General features: G+C 39.7%; 1 long non-coding RNA gene across 1 annotated transcript; it reads right to left on the reverse strand.

Moving 5' to 3' along the window:
- Positions 1–6101: 6101 nt before the first annotated feature.
- On the reverse strand, positions 6102–7883 carry LOC128286570 (uncharacterized). Its single transcript, XR_008277182.1, has 3 exons — positions 7649–7883; positions 7424–7491; positions 6102–6329 (listed from the first exon to the last, which is right to left on the reverse strand). It is a non-coding gene; the product is annotated as an uncharacterized LOC128286570 (long non-coding RNA).
- Positions 7884–8479: the final 596 nt, after the last annotated feature.

An 8479-nucleotide genomic window follows, 5' to 3' on the forward strand; every position in this document is an offset into this window, starting at 1 on the left:
CCCGGTGCTACCATTTGCCGAGGTAGGCCACCTAGAAATATGGGCAATGTCGATTGGCGGTCGAGAGGATCTAGAGATGCTACCATCGATCGAGGCTCGTGCTCTGCAAGGACTTATGCCATCTGCCGCGTGAGGATCTTGCCTCTCCGGATGTCATTACCGTACTTTCACTCTTTTCAATACAAATGTGATTGCTTTGATTGACCCCGGTTCTACTCATTCATATATATGTGAAACCTTAGCATCCAATAAGACTTTGCCTATTGAGTCTCTCGAGTTTGTAATTCGGTGTCAAACCCCTTGGGTCATTACGTGCTTGTTAACAAAGTGTGCAAGAAAAGTCCCCTAGTGTTCGAGGTTCTTGTTTTCCGCAGACTTAATGCTTTTGCCGTTCGATGAGTTCGATGTTATTCTTGGTTTGGATTGGTTGACCATGCACGATGCGGTTGTAAATTTCAAGAGCAAGACTATCGATTTGAGGTGCGCGAATAATGAAATAATTCGGGTTGAGTCCACGGACTTAAAGGGTTGCCACCGTAATATCGGCGATGTTGGCCCGTAAATATGTAAGAAAAGGGTGCGCGGCGTACCTTGCGTCGTGCTTTCGATGACAAGGAATCGAGAAGAAACCCGAATCTGTGCCGTGGTTTGTGAATACCGGATGTTTTCCCCAAAGAATTGCCGGGTTTACTACCTGTTCGGAAATAGAATTTGGCATCGAATTGGTACCGGTACCACTCAATTTCGATAGCTCCGTGTCGTATGGCACCAACGAATTAAAGGAGTTGAAAGCTCGGTTGCAAGAATTGGTGGATAGAGGTTTTGCTCGCCCGAGTTTTTCGCCTTGGGTGCGCGCCGTTTGTTCGTGAAGAAGAAGGATGGAACCATGCGATTGTGCATCGACTATCGTCGACTTAATAAAGCGACGATAAAGAACAAATATCCGTTGCCACGTATTGATGACTTGTTCGATCAACTGAAGGAGCCTCGGTGTTCTCGAAAATAGATTTGAGATCGGGCTACTATCAATTGCGAATCCGAGATTGAGCGTGCCCAAGACGCCTTGAGCGAGATATGGTCACTATGAGTTCCTAGTGATGCCGTTTGGGCTCACTAATGCCCTACGGTATTTATGGATTTAATGAATCGGATCTTTAGACCATATTTGGATCGATTCGTAGTCGTGTTCATTGATGACATCTTGGTCTATTCAAGAAATGAGACCGAACATCTGAACACCGCGGTTAGTCTGCAAATTTTACGGGACAAGCAATTATATGCTAAGTTCACAAGTGTGAGTTACGGTTAAGAGGGTTAGCTTCTTGGGTCATGTGGTATCTCAGATCGGTATTCGAGTCGACCGAATAAAATTTCAGCCATACTTAATTGGAAGCCTCAGAAATATTCTTGAGGTTCGAGCTTTTTGGGGCTTCTTAGGTTATTACCGACGATTTGTAAAAGGCTTCTCAACGATAGCCACGCCGATGACGGCTTACTCCAAAAGGACGTTAAGTTCGAATGGACGGAGAAATGCCAAAAAGTTTCGATCAACTGAAAACTTATTTGATGAAGCCCCAATTCTAGTGCAACCCGAGTCCGCAAAGAGTTTGTCATCTATAGCGACGCCTCTCTACTTGGGTTAGGTTGCGTATTAATGCAAGAAGGTCGAGTTGTGGCCTATCGTCGAGGCAATTAAAGCCACATGAGAAAAATTATCCGACTCATGATCTCGAATTGGCGCCATCGTATTCGCCTTAAAGATTTGGCGACATTACTTATTTGGTGAAAGGTGCCATGTATACTCGGATCACAAAAGTCTCAAATATTTGATGACCCAAAGAGACTTAAATCTGCGACAAAGACGTTGGCTCGAGTGTTAAAGGATTATGAGCTGATCATTGACTATCACCCGGAAAGGCGAATGTGGTTGCGGATGCCTTGAGTCGTAAATCGTTATTCACTTTACGACGATGAATGTGCACTTGTCCGTCCGATCCGACGGTGTGTTAGTGGCTGAATTGAAAGCCAAACCATTATTGACACACCAAATTCGAGAAGCTCGAAAAGTCGACGACGAGTTGGTTGCAAAGCGGGCTGCATGTGTTCGAACAAGGACTCGGAGTTTCAAATCGGCGATGACGATTGTTTGAGGTTCAAAAGTCGTCATGTGTCCCAAAGAATTGAACTCATTTCGATAATTCAAATGAAGCCCATTGTAGCCGAATGGCAATCCACCCGGGAGTATGAAGATGTACAATGAATTGAAACGTCGGTTTGGTGGCATGGTATGAAGCGAGACATCTCCGACTTTGTTTGAGATGTCTAATATGTCAACAAGTGAAAGCGGAACATCGGTGCCTTCAGATTACTTGACCAATCACGATACCCGAGTGGAAATGGGATCGAGTCACAATGGACTTTGTATCCGATCGCCATTGTCGCAAGTAAGAAGGATGCGGTTTGGGTCGTGGTAGATCGATTGACTAAGTCGGCCCACTTTGTCCCCGTCGTCGGATTTTTCAATGGACAAATTAGCGGAATTGTACATTTCTCAGTTGTGAGATTACACGGGTGCCTATTTCTATCGTGTCGGATAGAGATCCGAGATTTACCTCGCGATTTTGGAAAAAGTTGCAAGAAGCTTTGGGTACCAAGTTGCATTTCAAAGACCGCTTTTCACCCCAAACCGATGGTTAATCCGGCGGATAATTCGATACTTGAGGATATGTTAAGATGTTGCGTCCTCGAGTTTAGTGGTTCATGGGAGCGGTATTTGCCGTTGATTGAATTCGCTTACAACAACAGCTTTCAATCAAGTATTAAGATGGCACCCTACGAGGCCTTATGCGTCGTAAATGCCGTGCGCCATTGTTTTGACCGAGCTCGGTGAAAGCAAGATTTTCGGGTGGATTTGATTAGGGATGCTGAATAGAAAGTGAAAGTAATCCGTGAAAGTCGAAGATAGCCTCCGATCGTCGGAAGTCGTGCGCGGATCTGAAGCGTAAGGATATCGAGTATCGTGGGTGATAAAGTGTTTCTCAAGGTATCGCCTTGGAAAAAGATACTCGAGTTCGGTAGTAAGGGCAAGTTGAGCCGAGGTTCATTGGACCATATGAGATATCGAGCGAGTCGGTCCGATGGCATATCGCTTGATTTTGCCCCCGAACTCAAAAGGTTCACGATGTCTTTCACGTTTGATGCTTGACGCTATAGATCCGATCCATCGCACGTGATTAGTCCATCGAAATTGAAATTCAAGCTAATATGAGTTATGAGGAAGAACCGATTCGTATCCTATCACGAGAAGTGAAAGAGTTGCGAAACAAGCGGGTTCCGCTAGTGAAAGTGTTATGGCTCAAGCACGGGATAGAAGAAGCTACTTGGGAGACCGAGAACTCTATGAAAGAACGATATCCAAACCTATTTACGGTAAGATTTTCGGGACGAAAATTTCTTAAGTGGGGAGAGTTGTGACAGCCAAAATTGACCCTAGTCGGAATGTGGTTTCGGGACCACAAAACCGAGGCATAAAAATAATTAAAAAATTTATTTTGATGCATATGATATGTGTTAAATTGTGTATGACATTTTGATGTTTCAATTTAGAATTATAAATGTGAATTTCACTAGAAAGGACCTAGTAGTAAACTTTGAAAGTATGATGGGGAAATGTGTGATGACTAGTTGAGCATGCATGCAAAAATAAGGGATTTGCATGTCAAATTTCCCCAAGGATGGTATAGTGGCCGGCCATGACAAGGGAATATGGGCAAGGAAGACATGTTATGACATGTTTTGTTAATGCATGATGTGATAAATGATAAAAAATTAAGCATGTAGGAAGAGAAACAAAAATCAAAATTTGCTCATCCTTCCCCCCCCTTTTGCCGTGAGTGAAAGAGAAGCAAAGAAAAAAATTTTGTTCACCTATTTTTCTCTTCTTTGGCCGAAAATACTAAGGAAGAAGGAAGGATTTTTGCTTCATTTTCTTTGTTTAGAAGAGATCTAGAAGGAAATTTGGCTAAACTTGCAACAAGAGTAAGGTATGAATGAGGTTGTGTTGGAAGTTTCATGCATGTTTTGGTTGCTAATTTGATGTGCATGTTAGCTATGGCTCAAATCTTTGTTATGCCATGGAAATGGCATTTGGCCAAAGTTGTTATGGTGATAAAGCCATTGCATGCTAAGTGTGAAGCTTGATGATGATGCATGCAATGATGGATTGTCTACTCTTGAGTAAGATTTTGAGCTTTCTTTTTTGTTTTATCATGATTGAAGTTGAAAAGGAGCATGATTGTCATATTCGCCATGATGCATTCTTGAGCATGATTCATGCTTCTTGCATGTTAGTTAAAATTTGTGTTTTGGATGGCTATGGACACCTTGAAATTGCCATGCTCATATATGCATATATATGATTGCACATTATGTTTTGGTTATGAACTAAGTGATGAATATATTGGTTTAAAGAAGAAGATGTGGAAGAATGCTTGTGAAATTGCAAGCACAATTCGGCCTAGCACACATATAAGTGCTTGATGCTATATTATAAGTTTTGGGCCACAATGTGCAAAGCATTAATTAGTAAATTGCATGCTGTTTTTGTGAGGTATTAAGTGCAAAATTGACCTCAACATGTACATGAATATTCGGCCTTGGGTAGCCTATTGAAGGCCTTAGCATTTCCTTGATGCTCGAATAAATTGTATTGAATTGCTTGATGTAGTATAAAATGTGCATGACCATTGTGTATTCAAGCTAAAGGGTGGCCATATGACCATTTAAACTCCTTGTCATATTCGCCAAAAGCTAGCACAATGAGGTTTTAATAAATTGAATTTGTTTGAATTAGCTCAAGAGCTTAGAGGGCCACAATTGGACAAGGGGAAGGAGAAAGTGATCGAATAGCCGAAAAAGCCGTTCGACAACATCCGAGGTAAGTCCTCAAGAAGTGACCCTACTTGAATTATGTGAAATAAAGTATGGATGTGTATTGATTATTGATTATGTATGCATGAGTATTTGAATTCTACCCGGCTAAGTCCCGGCGAATATGCTTGTGACTATAATTGCGTTTGAGCCTTAGTAACGAAAATGAATTATGTATGTCCAATGATAATTGATGTATGTGTTCATGGAAATTGAATGATATCCGGCTAAATCAAGACAATTATGCTGGAAATTTTATCCGGTTAAGACCGAAGGCAATTGTGCTAGTGGCTACATCCGGCTAAGACCAAAGGCATTCGCGAGACATTCTATCCGGGCTAAGACCAAGGCATTTGTGCACATGGTTATATCCGGTTATGTTCAAGAATCTTGGGCTGGAGGTGAGTGTTGGCTGCTGTAATAAATTCAATGAGTACACTCAAAAAGCCCAAAGAATGAGTTACGTTTATATGTGCATTGGAAAGTCGACATGTTTGAGCAACATTCGCTCAATCGACTAATGAATTTCAGTTATTGAATTGATTGATACTTTGTGAAATTATATAATGATGAAGTGTGAAGTAAGAATGTGTATTAATGAAATGATGCATTTGGTTATGTGAATGTATTGCTGTAATTAGAGTTGATTATATTCCTTGAGACTTACTAAGCATAAAATGCTTACCCGTTGCTTTGGCTCTCGCTTTTCTAGATTTCGCTCAAGCAATCGGATTTGGGATCGTTGAAGTCGAAGTCATCCACACTATCAAGCCTCCATTTTGGTATAAATTTTGGTTGAACTTGAGATGGCATGTATAGGACTACCTCTTGTTTGTTAAATATGTTGTAATGTAAGTATGTACGGCCATGCGAAAATGGCTCGAAAAGGAAGCATGAACTTAGACTAATTGTGGTTTGTATGTATATATTTGGTGTCATGATGTGGCTATGGCTTGGAAATGGGAATGTTGGTCATATGATCAGCCATTGGCATGGTTAAAATGATCATATATGAACCTATGTATGGCAAGACTAGTTGATTCATGGAGACTACCAAATAGGTAAGACCTACCTTAAAAACAGATGCTGCCAGCTGCAGTGGCGTGAATGTGAAAAATCACCAAAATTCATAGGAATGGAATTAAATAGTGAATAAGCTATGTAAATGAACCTTGATGAGTCTATTTTCATATGGAAGAAACGAAATGGTCATAGGAGTTACAGGTTAAGAGATATTAAAGCTATTGTGAGACAGGGCCAGAATGGTTTCTGGGTTCCCTGTCGCAACTTTAAAAATTCACTATAAATTATCCAAAAAGAATTAGGAGACATACCTTATATGTACAGATTCCATTTTGAGTCTAGTTTCATTAGAAACAAACGACACCAGCATTAAAGCCCTGTACAGAGAGATATTCAAGTTATACCGCGCGAAGGTCAGAGCAGTCGATCCCTGTAACATGGGTGACTTTAACTAATAAACTGTACCAATTGGCCCGACCAAAAATCCTAGAAATAAATCCATGGATGGATATATGAGTCTAAATTCAGGGAAAATTTACGAAACCAGTTTCCGAGTTTTGAAACTCGAGATATGATTTTTAAGGCGACAGTGACGCAGTTTTCCAGCCTGACTGGAAATGTCAAATTGGTGGGCAAAACATGTGAACTTGGCTTGTTAACCCCTCGGGTCCGACACCGGCGATGGTCTCGGGTTTGGGGTGTTACACAATTGGTCCAAAAAGTAAAAGAAAACTTAGTGATTGCTTATTCTTATAAAGGGAAAGGAAAGTGTGCTAAAAGAAACATGGCTAAGTCATTTGGGCTATCTAAAGTGGAAAGGAAATAGACCAAAAAGCCTAAAGACATATCTAAGTCTAAGTGTTTCTTCTACAACAAGAAAGGGTATTTTAAGGCCAACTACAAAGAGTTAAAGGATTACCTAGCCACTTAAGGAAAAGGTTTGGAACTCTTTAAAATAAAAATTTGCTTAGTGGAAGATTTGATAGACCACTAGGTCATTGATTCTAGATCTACTAACCATAGGTGTGTTTCTCTACAAGGGTTTGAGTAAATGAAAGATCTTAAAGATAATAGTCTATTGTTACGAACTGGAAATGGAACAAGTGTGGCCCACACGGTCTCACACACACCCGTATAGCCCACACAACCCAACTAGCTTAGACTGTGTGGCTTACACAGTTTAGCACACAGTCGTGTGTCACACATAACCTACCACACGGCTTAGCACCCAGCCGTGTGGCGTCAACAGTTTCAGATTTTGACTTTTTTGTTAACTATTTTCTCAGGTTTTGTTACACACCTAATCCGATTTTGATATGAATGCAACCACGAGACTTTCGGAACTAAAAATGATATTTAACTTGTTCAATCAGTAATTATCTTCTCAAAATTAAACCTTTTCTCAAGCAAAAAGTCCAAACATTACACCTAAACTCACCAATTAACTTCAGACTTAGCATCAATTACTTACCAGAAACGAAAAAACAGCTTCCACTGAAATTTAACTCATCGGAAGATCGTTAGTCCCAAAATCTTCACCTAAATCCAAAAGATTTCTCAATTAAAACAACCCCGATCACATAAAACAACCAAAAATACTTGTTCCCAACTTCAAAACCTTCCACCGACCACAAACTAATGAGAACATTAATTAAATGAATACTTAGTATAGAAGGAAAATTCAAAAAGCACTTACACGATAAGACGATAGCAAAAATCACACCCCAATATAGATTGAATTTGGAGAAACAAAGAGTAAAAGATGAGTTCTTGACAAAATAGGAACCAACAAGGGAGAAGGAAAATATATTATGGCCGAACAAAGAAAGAAGAAACAAAAAAAAAGGTAGAAAAAGGGGAATAGGGAGAATGTGAGATACGTGAAAAAGAAAAGAGATTCTTGGAGAAAATAAAATAAAATAAATTAAATAATAGTTAGATATATTTTTTTAACACAACACAATCTTAACAATATCAAAATTCTGATATCTTATTTGATTTCCCCACATACATAATTCAATTAAATCACAACCACTACATGGTTGGCTCAAACAGAAATAGCAAAAATTTTGCCACTTTGCTCATGTAGAGATTTGAACACATGACCACAGGGTAAGCTGACACCTTACTTTAAAACCAACATGCTCATTCTGTCACAACTTGATCAAAAACAATACTTAAGCCAAACAAATAGAGATAAGAGAAGGAACAAAAATAATTGAATTTTTCCCAAAAGAGAGATTTGAACCCATGACCTCAAACACACAATCAAAGCCCTTAACCACAGAAGTAAATACTTATTAATGATGAAATTTAACAAACCAGATATACCAATTTTTGGGGCATTACAAGTCTATCATTGTGAACCGGAAACGGTACAAGTGTGGAAGTTGAAGCAGTGGGAGATGTACATCTTTATTTTGATAATTTTAGGAAGATTATTTTGAAAGACATTTTCTATGTCCCAAGTTTCAAAAGAAACTTAATTTCTATTGCATGCTTATCTAAAGACTGCTTGACTGTGACA

The sequence above is a fragment of the Gossypium arboreum genome, chromosome 13 (genome assembly GCF_025698485.1).
Source record: "Gossypium arboreum isolate Shixiya-1 chromosome 13, ASM2569848v2, whole genome shotgun sequence".
Classification (NCBI taxonomy): Eukaryota; Viridiplantae; Streptophyta; class Magnoliopsida; order Malvales; family Malvaceae; genus Gossypium; species Gossypium arboreum.